This window comes from Phoenix dactylifera, chromosome 14 (assembly GCF_051530095.1).
Source record: "Phoenix dactylifera cultivar Ajwa chromosome 14, Ajwa_hap1_PhDact_Kaust_v1.1, whole genome shotgun sequence".
NCBI classification, from domain to species: domain Eukaryota; kingdom Viridiplantae; phylum Streptophyta; class Magnoliopsida; order Arecales; family Arecaceae; genus Phoenix; species Phoenix dactylifera.
The window spans coordinates 5019189-5036557 of record NC_143203.1 but is presented as its reverse complement, the minus strand read 5'-3'; the positions used below and the strand labels follow the sequence as shown (position 1 = coordinate 5036557).

The following is a 17369-nucleotide window of genomic DNA, read 5'->3' as shown; positions in this document are numbered from 1 at the left end:
ATTCGCACGGTTTGGACCTATATCGATTAGAAGAGTTCTAATCAAGTTAGTTCAATTTAAACCCGCACCTACTGCTGGCTAGGTATGGAACCCAATGGGTCACACACAAGAAAACTGATCAAGAATCTAATTAGATTAGATCATGTTTGCAAGATGAACATGCTAGCACGTGTTGCAAACCTTAGCTCCTGATTTGAATTGGATTCGAATCTGATTCTTTATTTGGATTGATTAATTTGTTTAGATCATATCCTATTTTGGGTTGGTTAAGAGTTGGCGCCCAACTGGCTTGGTTTGAATCTAATTGAATTAGGTTTAATGACTCATTCATTTTTAATCATTAGATCTTCATCAACCGTTGGATGAAGACATAATGGTGAGTTAGTTTGAACCCAATTGGATTGGGTTAGATAGGGCCTTCAGTCATAACCATTAGATCTTCATCAATTGTTAGATGAAGATATAATGGGATTGAGGTGAGGAGCTATGGATTTGGACCATTGGATCTTCATCAGCCGTTGGATGAAGACATAATGGAATTAAGTGAGGCGCCTTGGATTTGAGCCTTGGATCATCATCAACCGTTGGATGATAAGATAACCCATGAATGGCGTGAGGATGTTGGCATGAGAATCTTATAGGTGCATGAATTGAATTGGAGTTTCCTGTAGAGGCGCCACATGGTTGGATAAGGATGAAACAAATCTATCTTCTTATCCGATAGGTGTTTCATCTTATCACAACTGCATGCGGCTTTTCATTCCTTCACGTAAGTGCCCCTTCCTTGGTTATCAAATACGCCGCCTCCCTTTTTATTGGGCACTCCTCTTGGCACACGCCCTTTGGTAATGCATCCCCACGCCATATATAAATAGAAATCACTCCCGGAGATTATTGATTCCATCCGAACTCCAAAACTAACTCTCTCTCTTATCCTTTCTTTCTTACAAATATTTTTTCTTTCTAACATCTCTTTCCTAGTTTGTCCTAAGCCAAGACAAAGAGGTCTTCTTTAGAACAAAAAGCATAGAAGAAGATTTAGAAAGAGGAAGAAAATTATAAAGTAAGGAAAGTAAGCCATTAGAGTTCTTTGGAAGAATTCAACATCAAGGATCAAGTTCTTTGGAGTTAGAGTCTTGAACTCAGTTTCTGTGTGGATCAACGTTGAAGGGTGTACATTTGGGCACCTTGTAGAAATTCTACATATTGGATATAGCGTTGCAGGTATTCCTTTATTCCTATTTTTATATTTATTTGTTTGATTGTTACCATTAAGGTGAACTTAGCTCATTAGGGTTTGATGTAATAGAATTTTATTAAGAAATTTTTGAAATCCCGCGCTTCTGCTGCGCCCTTAGATCGTTATGAAACCCTACATACCCCCCTTCTTCCGTTCCATATAGGTTATGGGCCAGATCTATTCTGATACCATTTATAACAACCCAGGACCTCTTTAATTATGTATAAGTATTTAAGATCTATCCAATGAATAACCGATGTGGAACGAGTCGTCACAACATGCAAAGAGACTTGCTTACTATAATGCTTTTGTAACATGCAGCAACCCAGGTACTGTTTCGCGGAATGAATTGTTCGTTGGGTTCGTAAAAAATGGGGATCGGGGGGCTGCCCAAAAGATCTTCGATGGAATGGGAGAAACGTGGTTTCTTGGAAGGTTAAGGGTGACGGGGATGCAAGACATGGGCAGATGGAGACGGCTCAGTATTCCTTTGATGCAATGCCCGGAAGGAATCAGTTCTAATTGGAATTCATTGATATCTGGGTTCTTGAGATGTGGCAGCGTAGAAGTTGCTCGGAGTTTCTTCGACCATATGAGGCCAGAATGGGGTGTGGTGACTTGGACGGCTATGATTTCGGGATAGGCGCAGAATCGTCCATTCAAGGTGTCCTTGGAACTTTTCCTCAATATGCAAATTAGAGATGTGGCGCCAATAAAATCACACTTGTCAGCATTGTTCCAGTGGTTGCCCAGGTTGGTGCTTGCAGTCAGGGGAGGTGGATCCATGCTTGCGTGGACACGATGGGTATAGAAGTGGATTCAATCTTTGGTTCTCGCTCTTGTGGACAAGTACCCAAAATGTGGCTGCATTTAGGATGCTGCAAGTCATCTTTGAAATGCTCAAGCATAAGGAATTGTCAGCCTGGGGGTCTTGCAGCCCATGGCCATGGCAGAGAAGCCCTTTGTTTACTCTCAAGAATGCAAGATGACTCCCTTAGGACCCCTAATGATATCAAACTTGTTGGTGTTTAAAGTGGTTGTACTCATGCAGGTTTGGTCGATGAGGGCCAGATGATTTTTTTCTCTCTTTACTGCTTACCACAAGTCAACTCCAAAAATAAGAATCTGTGGGTGCATGGTTGATCTTTAAGTGCGGGCAAGGCTTTTGAAAAAGGCATTGGAGTTTGTGGAGAGGATGCCAATGAAACCTAATGCACTTATCTGGATGACCCTGCCAGTGCAGGTAGAATTCATAAGTTGAAGTGACCGATCGTGTATGGAGAAAGTTAGTTGAGTTGGGCCCTCAAGATAGTGGGTTTTGCATGCTTATCTCTAATATCTTTAATGAGGCTGCATGATGGGTTGACGCAGGAAAGGTGAGAAGAAGGGAGATGCTTGGTGTACAGGTTCAGTAACATTGCAGGTAGCAGTTTGGTGGAGGTGGATGGGGTTGTTCATTGTTGGGCAGGGAGAGTTTTCAGTGTCAAATTAGAGAATTTCATCATGTATTATATGAGATGGAGGGGTTAATCATATTGGAAGTATGTAACACAGAGCATTAGAATTAGCTGAACAGAAGAAGCAGAGCATCGATTAAATCATTGACTCAAAATAGACATACTCTGATAGAGTAGGATGATTGCTCCTTTAGGTGTCATGGACTCAGGGTGATGAGTAGGATGATTGCCACCTTTGATCAGCCTAGCTTACCATGTAGTAAAAGTTCTATGTTGCAACAGAATTTGGAAACACCTCTGAGGTTTAACAATCATCTTCCCATGGAAAAAGTTATGAGAACTGGAATCGGAAGTTAAAAAATCTCATCCAAGGAATATAAAGAAGGTAATATCACCCATCACTTTATACTTATCCTTTTACAGTTAAATTCTCATACTAAAATTAGTTCTCGATCTATTTTATGTAGGAAATGTTCCTGTGAAAAGTGATACCATTATTGGCTAACAGATCCACCAATTTATTTGTGTTTATGATGATGTGATAGATGTGAAAATAGTGATATTCCAATTATCAAGTCATTTAATGATTACCCGCCGATCTCCATGCCTGAGCCTGTTTTTTATTTACCCAAGTTAATTAATGATATTTGAAAAGTCTGCAATTTAGTCATTTCAATCATGTCTGGTGAAACCTAAATGTCACCATAAAGATTTATCCAGTCTCAGAAATATAGCTTACCTCTGGTCCGTCCTTATTTTTTTCAGTCATATGGCCAAATCCTCATCAATTCTTATCAGGTTCAAACTTTTGACCTCATATTTGTAGTTTAATCCTTGTTTGATACCTCAGTAATAGTAACTCCTAATTAAGTTTCAGCGCAGCATCTTAGTTCCACTTATAGTGTGCGTTAGCATATTGAAAACTTGATACTTTATTTACAGTTGCAATCTGCAATGCTTTAGTTTCTCTTGATATTATCCTGACTATTTCTTTTTCCTTTTCCTTGTTTGGTCAGTTTTCCAACAATTCTATGCTACCAGTCTTAGATTGTTTATAAACAGCAAAGAAATTATACATGAATGTATCTCTTCACACTATCAATTTTTCTAAGCGGTATGTTTGATTAATTTTCACATTTTATGCCACCTTAATTTTTTTGAAAGATTATGCCTTGCTTGTTGATTGGTGTCTGTTGTAGTTTCTCTTTGCTGTTTTAGCAACAGTTCTGCTAAATTGTCATAACCCAATAACATTGTCATGTAATTGTATGGCTAGCTGTTTCACCAGCTCTCCTTAAAATTTTCTTTGATTGCATTAAACAATCCTTAACAGTTTTAAAGTATTTGCCGCAGCTTCTGTAAGTGCAATATTTTGTCATATATGCTCTGATCCATTCAAATATGTTTCAGCAAAAGTAGATCTCATTAACCACATAATGAGAGAGCTTCCTGATGATTCAGCTTGTCTTCACTGTATCTATCTTTCAACCAAAACTCCAGAGTTTGTATAAGATTTCTGTTAGTTGATCTTTTATATTATTAGCTGCACTATTTGCAGCTCTACTCATGCACACTAGTAGAATATTTGTTTGTCATTCTATGGACCTATTTTTATTTGGTGCTTACATAGGCAGTATAAGTGATATGATTACACTTGCATATTACTTAGCCATCTATTTGAAAGTCCAATTTGAAGCTTAATCATATTGAGTTGAACTTGAAAGGTTCCTATTCTTCGGCCCTTGCAACCCAGTGGCCACTGCTTGTGCTTATCACAGATCAATTTGGAGGGTTATCTTTTGCTAGACATGGTTGTGTTACCATAACAGCCCTTTCTATTGATCATGAAAGTAAAATCCCAGAAGTAGGGTTACAATCTCCATGTCAGTTGGGAGATTTCCCGTAACAAGTTTTTATTATTTTTCAACTGGTCTGCCAGGTACCAATAATAGAACGGCACTGTGGTGGTTGGAGTTCTGATGGCAGGAATTTAAGCTCCATAAATATTCTGACATGGTTATTTACTGCATTGTTTGTGCCTACCCTCCTTGGCCAACCTTCTCGCAGTCTTCCTTGTCAAGTGCATCCATATGGTTGGTAGCTCCTGTTTCTTTGTCGGTAGATGTAATTAAACCACTAAATCTAATTCTCAGACTGAGTGGTATGCGTATCGCTTGCTTCCCGGAGCCCCTTGAAATCCTACAGTTCTAGTCCAGTTAGAGGAAACCAGGTGTCCCCCTTCAAACCATTCTTAGGTCCACTAGAATGGAAGGACAATGAAGGAGGCTCAGATGGCAGCAGAGCTGGTAACAGAAATGCTCTTAAATGCTCGAGCTGCTTGTAAGCTGGTCCTGAGTTATTGCCCTCCATAAAGTGACCTACTGACCACCATCACCTTCTGCTATAAGAATGGGATAGGTACAGCTTCTCACTATCCATGCAAGCTAGTTAATTTGGGAGAGCAATGGAGAGGTCTGCTAAGATGGTGCTGGTTCTTGCTCTTGCCCTTGCCACCTCTGCTGTGTGCCTTGTGGAGGGAAGAAACATTCAGAGCAAGCCTAAACCTTACAAGCCTCAGAATTTCTTTGGCTTTGGAGGCATCATTGGTCCTCCTGGACTTGGTGGTGGCTCAGGTCTGGTTCCTGGAGGCTTCGGGTTCGGCGGGCCAGGCTTCGGGTCCGTCCCCATCATCGGTGTTCCTGTGACTCCTGGTGCGGGTCTCCGAGCTCAACATCATGGTGGGAAGCCATAATAGGATGGCTGGTATTGGACGACCTTATCCATATATTCACTACGTAGAGGGGGATGTCGAACCTTTTACTGATGTAGAACCTCTTGCTTTGTTTAAGCGTGGTTTCTAGTTATTTGCAGCATCAGAGCAACTGTTGTTTTCAGACTTTGAGTGTGGTTGTCAGTCCCATTCACTGGTTTGTAACTTATTTAGTGTTGTAACATGTAAGCACATCAGTGCGATTTAGTCCTTATGTAATGTATAGCTTCATGGTCTCTCTCTCTCTCTCATACACACAAAAAATGAACACATGCACTACAAAATCTTCTCTCTCTCTCTCTCTCACGCGCACACGCGCACGCACAAAGTAAACACATGCACTAGATAATCTTTTCCTTTCATCTATTCCTCCTAATGCATGAGTTTTAAGTCTCTCAAATTACTAGGACCTTATCTGGTTATTTTTTTCCTTAAATACATTCTTATATTATCTCAATGGTTCCCCATCACTTTGTGTAAAAGTGGTTCCAAGTACTACACGGCATATAAAGTGAAAAAAACAACATGGTCTGTGTTTTAACCAAACAACATGAACCTTCTGATGTTATAAGTTTAAGCTTAAAAGTAACTGAGGTCCACTATCATAATAGAAAAATAACACTATGGCTGGTAGCCTTCAATCTTTTTAGTAAGTTTTTTTTTTCTTTTTCTCTCTAGTTTCCAGTTTTTCCATATTCGAAGAAAACTTGGCGGACCCATGCCTGAAAAAGTTAAAAAAAAAAACAAAAAAGAGATCATTTACCACTTTGGGTGGATTAAAATTAAAAATGCCATCAAACAAAATGTTTTATCCTTTTACGTTTCTTGAACCCAAGACCAAGAGGAAATTAAATTTTTACGTTGCCTGCATTAAACAACACTATTCTTCTTGCAGATGACAACATGAGGAAGAGAACTTAAGGGCTATGAAATTATTTACCACTTTCTATATTTCTTGTTCTGTGAAAGGTTGTTCGAGCTCTATTAGATCTGTTGATTCACTGGTATAGAGAGATTGCCGGTCAACTTCAATCCCGAATCGATCACTGCCGCCCAGGAGTTCTGTGAAATAATTTAGAAAGACTTCTTTAATTTTTCCAGGTTCGCATAACAGGTTGCCTTGGTAGGCATGGAAGAATTGGTTGTGGCGGTCTCCATCTCCGAGCCATTGAGTTCTGGAGTGTTGTCCTCATGTGATTTCTTCTTGCTGTAGAATTTGCTCTAGCTGTTTCTTTAAATCCAATCTATGTGAGGGTTTTTGTTTTCCAGTTAATCCCTCCTTTTCCTCTTCGATATCTAAAGCAGCGATTTCACCGTTTTCTCTTTCTTTTTGGTTATGATGTTGCCATTGCAGTCTCTGTTCCAAGCTTTGAGTTCGGAGAGGAGGTAGCTGAGCTTCATAACAATGTTTTTTGCGGCATCATTTGAGCTTGGGGCCGTTGACCACTATGAAGCTATGAGGTCATCAATATCGGGAGATGAGAGCCAAAAGTTCTCGAACCTGAAGGGTGTTTTATCTCCATTAGCTGCAAGGAATTATAATTCTCTCGATGCTTTCAGACTTTCTGAGGAACCTTTTCTTTCCGAAGAATAAGTACATCACATTAAGGTCCCCAACGATGATTCAAGATCCGGACCATGTGTTTCTGACCGAGGATAATTCCTTGAAAAGGAATTAATCTTTGCTGATGAGAATCATTTGAGCCGTATACATTGGTGACAAGCCATTTGATGCTTGAAAATGATAGAACCATATAATGAAGAGAATTCCATTGTTTTCAGAGGATTTATTCTCTGGAAGAAATTCCGGTTCTGCTTCAATATGCTATTGGGTGGTGGTCCTCTATTTGAATATCAATCTCATCGATCTCATAATATTGTGCCAAATTCGGTTGGTCGAATCATTTTTTTAAGAAATACAAGATATCTAAATTGCACAAGTAAAGGGATCTATTCATTAATAAGAAAAAGAAAAAATAAGTTAATTACTCCCTTGGTTAATAGTCCCCCGCTGAGTCCGTTGGAATATAGGATTAGAGATTTCTCTAGAGAAAAAAAGGATGGAGAGGTGAAATACTTCAAAAAAAAAAAATTTCACTTTGGTTCTTACCTCTTACAAAAACCACCAGATTTACATAAAATTTATAGGATTTCTAGGTACACATAGAAAATCCAAATACATGAATCACCTAAATGCACATTGAAAATCCAAATGAATGCAGATTGAAAATCCAAATACATGGACTACCTAAATATACATTGAAAATCTAAATAAATGCACATTGAAAATCTAAATAAATGCACATTGAAAATCCAAATACATAAACCACCTGAAAGCACATTGAAAACCCAAATGAATGGACATTGAAAATCCAAATACACGAACCACTAATCTCAAGGTGACCCTTCATATATTCATGAACCTCCCAAAAAATATTTATTAAGTTTATTTTCTCAACACCCTCCTTTAAACTTAATATAACTCCAAGAATCATCCTCAACTTGCTAAAAGTGTCATACTTGAGAGGCTTCATAAAAATATCCGCAACTTGATTATAGGTCTTCATATACTTCACTTGCACTTTGTTCTTTGCAATGCAATCTGTAAAGAAATAATACCCCGTATCTATATGCTTGCTTCTATCATGAAAAACTAGGTTCTTCACCAATGTAATGGTTGGCTTGTTGTCAACAAAAATCTCCTTAGCCTCGTCTTGTCGCATTTGTAACTCCTTCAACAATCCTTTTAACCATACGACGTGACAAACACAAGATGTAGTGGCAACATATTCAGTTTCACTAGTAGAAAGTGTCATAACTGGTTGTTTCTTCGAACTCCAAGTAAAAGTCCTATTCTCCAAGTAGAAAACAAAGTCGGTAGTGCTCTTCTGGTGATAAGTGCTGAATAATTTATAATTTAGTTATCTTTCCACAACACTGATCAATGTTCTTAAACTGATAAAGACGTATTTTACCATGAAATTGAATAATCATTGAAATAAATTTAAAACATGGTAAGAAGTAAATAATTCTTTTCTTAAACCAGACTTTGAATTTGTCTCTCTCTTGGTTGCAATCTTTCATGAAAACTACAGGAAAACATATAAGGAGGAGATTGTGTTGATCCGGTTTGGTAACCTGATGGAGTTGTAATCAAGCTAAGGTTATAATTAAATGGGTTTTGGTCCTGATTAGATTGAAAGTTATAATTAATTATTTTTGTGTGAAAAGGTTTGATTAACCCTTTTCTTTTAAGTCACGGTCTTGTTTTTAGTCTTGTTTATTTTATCTGGTCGAGTTCGGTCTGAAGCAGTTTAGCAAGAATTAAATGACATTGGACTCAAGAAACAAGTTCAATCAACGATAATCCAAAGCCAATTCCCAAACCTATCCCATTCCAAGCCAATCCAAGCCTCCCAGCGCTGAAACAGGGGACTTCTTCCCAAATCAGCCCGTTCCATCCGTGATCCACGCGGTGCACCAGCGACCAGCTCCTTCCCAGCATCCCAACCGCGTGCCCACCGCATCCATGCCATCCTCTTCATCCGGTTCCAACCTCCCAGCAGCCGAGATCCAGCTCCTCCGCCATCAGTCCGTTCCAGCCGCATCCAACGAGTGCAGCCAGCGACTAGCTCCTCCGTCTTCATCCGGATCCACTCCCAGCAGCCACGAGTCACAGCCGACGCTCCCATCCTCCCATGGTCCAAAGAAGGAAAGCCATGAAGTATGATTCCTTCCACGGATCCACAGCTCGCGATCCAGCATCCCGTTTTTCGCCATCACCGTCCGCATCTCCTCCGGATTCAAGATCCCCAAATCCCGGATGACCCTGCCTCTGCCTCTTCTCCCTTCCGCATTCACCAGCCTCTGCAATCAAGCCCGAGATCCAGCCATTCCCCCACGGATTGACACCCTTCATCATCTTCGCCCGAGATCCAGCCATTCTCCCAACATAACGCCCTCACGTGCAACAGGAATCAAGCCTCCGCGAGATCAAATACCGCAGACCACACCCTCCTCCTCTCTGGGGATCCATCGCTGGGTCTTCGGCGATCTATAAAAGGAAGACGAGAAAAGGGAGAAAGGGAGGGGGGAGAGCACGGTTTGAAGAACAGAGCATGCTCTGTTTTGTAGAGAAAGGGAAAAAAAATAAAAACAAAAAAAAGAGAGGGGAGAGACGTTGGGATGCCAAACGTGGAAAGAGGATTTTTTTTATTATGAAGACGGGAGGTCGTCCGGAAGCCATGCGCGGCTGAACGTCTAGTCTAGGGCTGGATGAAGCCCTAGCAATGTATCAGGGCATTATAGTTCTTACTCTTTTAATCTTTTTGGAGTTTGTTTAAATTCTCATTCTCAATAAAAAATTCTTTTATGATGTTTAAACCTTGAGCATGCCATTTACTATTCATGTTTGCTAAAGTAGTCTAAGATTATCCATGCCTAGGAAGATGAGGTGTGCTGCACCCTAGATTAACATACTTAGGTAGACACTTCATGCTATACCGAAAATGGATCTTCCTAAAACTCTTTATGTTTTTATTTTAAAAGGCTTGTAGCCAATTTGCATGCCTCTCCAAAAGATAAAAATTAAGAACACAGTCCCTAATGCAATGCTACGCGGTGGATTCCAAACCCTAGATCCATCTACTCTGATAAATTTCAATTCGTACTCATAGATTAATTCAGTATAATTAAGTTAGCAAACTCTTCCTTTTGATTTATTATTAAAGAAAAATAACTTGTCTCCAATCCCTGTGGACCGACATCCGTAATCACTATCCTACAGAATGCATGCTATTGCGTGGTTTATTTTTCTTGATCGGTTCTTTCAATTTCGAAAATAAACCACGCAATAGCACGTATCCTGTAGGATAGTGATTACGGGTGTCGGTCCACAGGGATTGGAGAATAAGTTATTTTTCTTTAAAAATAAATCAAGAAAAAGAATTTGCTAACTTGATTTAACTAAATTAATCTATGAGTACGAATTGAAATTTATCAGAGTAGATGGATCTAGGGTTTGGAATCCACCGCGTAGTATTGCATTAGGGACTGTGTTCTTAATTTTTATCTTTTGGAGAGGCATGCAAATTGGCTACAAGCCTTTTAAAATAAAAACATAAAGAGTTTTAGGAAGATCCATCTTCGGTATAGTATGAAGTGTCTACCTAAGTATGCTAATCTAGGGTGCAGCACATCTCATCTTCCTAGGCATGGATCATCTTAGACTACTTTAGCAAACATGAATAGTAAATGGCATGCTCAAGGTTTAAACATCATAAAAGAATTTTTTATTGAGAATGAGAATTTAAACAAACTCCAAAAAGATTAAAAGAGTAAGAACTACAATGCCCTGATACATTGCTAGGGCTTCATCCAGCCCTAGACTAGACGTTCAGCCGTGTATGGCTTTCGGACGACCTCCCATCTTCATAATAAAAAAAATCCTCTTTCCACGCTTGGCATCCCAGCGTCTCTCCCCTCTCTTTTTTTTGTTTTTATTTTTTTCCCTTTCTCTACAAAACAGAGCATGCTCTGTTCTTCAAACCGTGCTCTCCCCCCTCCCTTTCTCCCTTTTCTCGTCTTCCTTTTATAGATCGCCGAAGACCTAGCGATGGATCCCCAGAGAGGAGGAGGGCGTGGTCTGCGGTATTTGATCTCGCGGAGGCTTGATTCCTGTTGCACGCGAGGGCGTGATGTTGGGAGAATGGCTGGATCTCGGGCGAAGATGATGAAGGGTGTCAATTCGTGGGGGAATGGCTGGATCTCGGGCTTGATTGCAGAGGCTGGTGAATGCGGAAGGGAGAAGTGGCAGAGGCAGGGTCATCCAGGATTTGGGGATCTTGAATCCGGAGGAGATGCGGATGGTGATGGCGAAAAACGGGATGCTGGGTCGCGAGCTGCGGATCCGTGGAAGGAATCATGCTTCATGGCTTTCCTTCTTTGGACCATGGGAGGATGGGAGCGTCGGCTATGACTCGTGGCTGCTGGGAGTGGATCCGGATGAAGACGGAGGAGCTGGTCGCTGGCTGTACTCGTTGGATGCGGCTGGAACGGGCTGATGGCGGAGGAGTTGGATCTCGGCTGCTGGGAGGTTGGAACCGGATGAAGAGGATGGCATGGACGCGGTGGGAACGCGGTTGGGATGCTGGGAAGGAGCTGGTCGCTGGTGCACCGCGTGGATCATGGATGGAACGGGCTGATTTGGGAAGAAGTCCCCTGTTTCAGCGCTGGAAGGCTTGGATTGGCTTGGAATGGGATAGGTTTGGGAATTGGCTTTGGATGATCGTTGATTGAACTTGTTTCTTGGGCCCAATGTCTTTTAATTCTTGCTAAACTGCTTTCAACCGAACTCGGCCAGATAAAATAAACAACACTAAAAATAAGACTGTGACTTAAAAGAAAAGGGTTAATCAAACCTTTTTACACAAAAATAATTAATTATAACTTTCAATCTAATCAGGACCAAAACTTATTTAATTATAACCTTAGCTTGATTACAACTCCATCAGGTTACCAAACCGGATCAACACAATCTCCTCCTTATATGTTTTTCTGTAGTTTTTATGAAAGATTGCAACCAAGAGAGAGACAAATTTAGAGTCTGGTTTAAGAAAAGAATTATTTACTTCTTACCATGTTTTAAATTTTTTTCAATGATTATTCAATTTCATGGTAAAATACGTCTTTATCAGTTTAAGAATATTGATCAGTGCTGTGGAAAGATAACTAAATTATAAATTATTCAGCACTTATCATCCAGTCATCCATATCTTTGGCCCAATCACTATCACTACAGCCCACAAGCTTAAATTCATTAAAAAATGAATAAAGCAAGCCAAAACCAATTGTACCTTTGATATAACGAAGAATTCGTTTTGTTGCTTTGAAATGTGTCATGTTTGGTGACTCCATAAACCAACTAACAAGCCTAACTCTATAAAGTATATCCGGTCTTCTACAAGTTAGGTATCTCAAACTTCCAACTAGACTCTTGAAGGTTGTAGAGTCTATCTTCTCTGCTTCTTCATGCTTAGATAATTTGAGTCGGCATTCCACCGGAGTGCTCACGAATTGACAATCTCCCATCTTGAACCTCTTAAGGATCCCCTTAGCAAAACCTTCTTGGAAAGTAAGAATTCCAACTTCTATTTGCTTGATCTCAATGCCAAGATAATAAGACATGAGACCAATATCTATCATTTCAAATTCTCTAGTCATAGCTTGCTTAAACTCTCCAAAAATACTTGTATTATTGTCCGTAAAAATCAAATCATCAACATATAAGCAAACAAGTAAAATATCTCCATTTTCACGCACCTTAGAATAGAGAACATAATCATGTGGGCACTTGGCAAACCCATTCTCTTGAAAATACTTGTCAATCTGACTATTCCAAATCCTTGGTGATGAGAGCACAAAAGTGCAATCGTCATACCATCTTAATTAGTATTATAGCTAATCATTAATAATAAAATTAACTAATTAACGTTGTATTTGTGCTTCAGTGCAAGTAATCCAAGAAACCAATTAACATTGGGTTTGAGCCCAATGCCCGGCAGCCCGAGCTCAAGTCAAGCCAGCATCTTCACATGATGGAGCTCAGCCCCACGATGCAACCGGATCTCTTCCGTCATCAACAGTCTTCAGCTTTCAATCCCAACGTGCTCCCAGAATTTTCCAGCGTCCGAGCCGCATCAAAATTCTAACTTCCTTCCCCATCGAGTGAGCCCAAGAATTCAAGTCCAGCCGGTCCATGCGATCACGGGAGACCCCAGCCCATTCCAAGCTTGACGTGATGAAGCCATCCACAACGCCTCTTCACCCGTCCGTCTCTTCCGCTCGTCCCAGTTTTATTCCATATCAGCCCATCTTCCCCACAGCGCATCCAGCTTCCATGCCATCAACGTGATCGATGCAGCGTCCCAGATTTCCTTCGATCCCAGGCGCCCGTTCGAATGCAGCCCAGCACTCCATCCGCCCGTGAAGCATCCCCAGCCTCCCGCGCCCGATTGCAGCACCCTCTTCCGGATTCCCAGCATCAACCCGTCCGCAACGTCCCAGCTCTTCCGTGACCCAAGCACCGCGTCCGTGATCGGCTCCTCCCGGCGATCCCACGGCGTCCTCCCGTCGATCCCGCGGCATCAGCCTCCATCCCGTGATCCTAGCAACCCATGATCTCCGTCCGTTGCAGCCTCTACGTCCGGACATCTCGCATCCGCACTGGATCTCTTCCACGGATCATCGCCTCCTCCCATCTCCTCTTCTTCCGGCTACAGCAGCAGATTACCAGAACCGATCCAGCCACAATCCGTGATCCATCCCAGCATCAGCGCCCCTGCATTGCGTCCCTTCCCAGATCTTCCATCCGTGAAGGAAGCCCCAGTGATTCCGTGATCCCAGCCTCCACCGCGTCCGCCCTCTCCTTCCTCCAATAATCCAGCCATCTACGTGCTTGCTGGGGATCTATATAAGGGAGCCATCGGCGAGGGGGAGAGGGGAGCTCGGTTCGGGATCGGGGGCCAAAGAACAGAGGAGAGAGGGGTGCTCGGTTGGGCCAAAGGAGGAAAAAGGAGGTGGAGCTCTATTTCAAAAAGAAAACAGGGAACCTCTGTTTTCGGAGAAGAAAGGAATAAAGAAAAAAAAAAGAGTATTTTATTTTGGGAGTTCCACCGAGGGGGAGCCATGCATTGTTTTCTTTTCTTATTTTCTTGTTCCTTGCAGAAGAAAAGTAGCATTAGGCTTCCAATCTTTCTTTTTATTTTTTTGTAATTAGTTTTCTTTTTATAAAATCAAGCAATTTTCTTTCATGCAATCCATGTTCTAGGTTTAGTTTAATTTCCGCTTTTTATGCAGTCTTTTAATTTTCTTTTATGCAATTTATGTTCCATGCTTCAATCTTCTTAGTCTCATCCAATTTAATTTATGCCAAAGCTCTTCTTTGATTAATTAAATATATAAATGCTTTTCGAATCTAAGTACTTGTCTTTTAGTTAATTTCAATTAGAAAACATTCTCTGGTAGACCAGAGAATAATTCAACATCCCCAACGTAATGCTTTTCTTTTAATATTCAAAAATCGATTTTGAATCCGAGTGAATGTTTTAATTTTTATGCAACTCCAATCGCCTCCCTGTGGATTGACCTCTTACGACCACTATTCTTCGAGTAGAATAGGTAAAAGTAAAATTAATTTAAACTTTGTTTGTCAGTTCTAACAACAATCTGTCTAGCATATTTTTAGGTAGACAGGAATCAGACAATAAAATTTTGGCGTCGTTTCCGGGGAGGCAAATCGAGAAGCAAGAACGATCACGAAGATCAAATCGAATTTTGGATGCCCGGAGTGAACGCACTCCGGTAGTAAGTTTTTTATTTATTTTTATTAATTTTTCTTGTTTTGATTATTTTTAGTTAACAATTTCATAGTTATTAAATTCTGAAATTTGAAATTCGGAATTTAAAATTTTGAAAAAAAATATAATTTAAAAATTAAAAAAAATTTCAAAATTCTAAAATTTAAAAATTTAAATTCAAAATTTGAATTCTGGAATTCGAAACTTGAAATTTAAAAAAAAAAGAAAAAAATAAAAAAAAAATTATTATTTTTGCTAGTAATTGATAGGGTGCAATCTCTCGAGGTTATCATACCTCTATTGGGGCTCCTCACGGAGTAATCTCCAGAGCTTATTCAACGGGCATTCGGAGATTGACTGACGCATAAGGATTAGTTATTCCTTTATAAATTTTTTTTTCTTTTTTAAAAATAATATAAAATTAAAAATAAAAAAAATTTGCTTGCTCATTTAATCAGTACAACCTAATGACATTTCATAAACTTTAAAAAATCATTGAATATTTGCTGCATTTAGTATTAAAAATTTGCATAAAAGAATTTAAGGGCAAAATCCATTAAAAAGATAAGGTCGGAAAGTCATTACCTGTCTTTAGCCCAAAAATCACCACCTTGCATACATATCCTAAGACAAATTAAATTAAAATCAATTAGATGTTGGCCTTAGGGTTTTCGAGCTCAATTAGGCTCTTGGAAAGAAGCGGCTGAAAGCCACTCCAGTGAGAATTTAGTAATTGGTGATGTCTAGAAAAGTTTTACAACAGTAAGAACTGTTACGGGTATTGTGGTATCGGTGTATCCCTTCTGGCACCACCACACACCTCAGGACTTTTTTGGTCACTGGTTACTGAATCGCTTAACTTGTAAGCTCAAGCTTAATCTGAAAGGGAGATTAGGAGCTGTCTAATCTAGGAGAGAATTTCAGAAACTTTTTAACCTGATAAATCTCTGTGCAACTAGATTAAAAGCTACTAAACCTCACTTAATTCTAAGACTAATAGAGTCAAATTGTTGTATGGTGTTGGTTGTGGTCATCTGTGTCTTGCCCTTCTTCTTCTCTTTTAGGATTTCATTTAGGAGTCGAGTCTAATTAGTTGTGGATAATGTATGCATGGTAGAGGATCATTAAGGGGTAAGTTAACACCATTTAACCCAGAGGTTGGAAAAAAATATCGTCACATCCAACGAATTATTGATCAACCACCAATCTCTACAATGGGTGATCATATTAGAACCCTGAATGAATTATTCGCTCCTACATCCGCTACTCCACCTACATGTATAGTGTTGCCAATAAATAATGCAGCCCAATTTGAAATTCGAGCTACGACAATAAATATGCTACCCAAATTTTATGGGTTTGAAAGTGAACAACCCTACATTCATCTAAATAAATTCATGACAATTTGTCAAACTTTCAAAAATCAAAATTTAGATGAAGAAAGTGTAAAATTGAGATTGTTCCCAATGACCTTAGAGGATCAAGCCGCGGCATGGCTATATTCTCTGGCCCCAAATTCCATCACAACATGGGAACAACTATCTAGGAAGTTTATAGCAAAATTTTACCCTATGATTAAAACAGAAAAAATAAAGGATGCCATAAGAACTTTCAGAGGAAAATCTGAAGAGGAATTTTTCCAAACTTGGGAACGATTCCATGACTTGTTGGTCAAATGCCCACACCATGGGCTTGATAAGGCTGATCTGATTCATTTCTTTTATAAAGGACTACTTCCGGCACATAGAAACATGATCGAGTCCATGCACAAGGGTAGGTTCATGAACCAAACCCCGGATCAAGCCTATGAATTTCTTGTTGACTTAGCCGAGAATGCCCAAAATTGGAGTAGCTATGGTGAGGAAGTAAATAGAGATGAGTTCGGATCTAGAAAACTAGGTAATTATGAAATGAAAGCAGACCCAGATCTCAAAAATGTCATGTCCAATCTGGTGACTAGAATGAACAACTTAAGTAAAAAGTTTGATGCTTTCACTGTTTCTACTAGCTCGAGTTCATATAAAGAGTTAAATCCCATCATAAAAGTGGAGCACGAGTCATATAGTTTATGTGTCTTGTGTAACAGTCCGGAACATCTAGTGGAGTGCTGCCCTAATCTGCCCACCATAAAGGTCGAGCAAGCAAATGCTCTAAATTCATATAGTGCCTTCAAGAAGCCCACTCCCAATTCATTCAGCCCAGTCTACCACCCTGATAATAGGTTCCATCCAAATTTCTCATACAAGCAAAATGAACCTATTCAGCATCAAGGTGGTCCACCAGGTTTTCAGAGGAACTTCTCCAAGATAGGTCCATCACAAATGAACCAACCTTTGGTTCCATCTGTCCCTCCTTATAGTGCCCCTATCCCTCAACAAACTACATCATTGGAAGCCATGATGGCTAACATGATGAAGCAGCAACAAGACTTCATCCAACAGCAACAACAGACCAACATGGCTCAAACCCAGACTAACCAATTCCATGCGCAAGCGATTGTAAAACTTGAGGTTAGTCTGAGCCAAATAGCTAACTCTCTAGGGGAT

The 17369-nt window shown here is 40.0% G+C and overlaps 1 long non-coding RNA gene across 1 annotated transcript; it reads left to right on the top strand.

Annotated features, from left to right (window-relative positions):
* The first annotated feature begins 677 nt into the window (after positions 1-677).
* LOC148700006 (uncharacterized) lies at positions 678-5703 on the top strand. Its single transcript, XR_016398369.1, has 2 exons — positions 678-1224; positions 1562-5703. It is a non-coding gene; the product is annotated as an uncharacterized LOC148700006 (long non-coding RNA).
* Positions 5704-17369: the final 11666 nt, after the last annotated feature.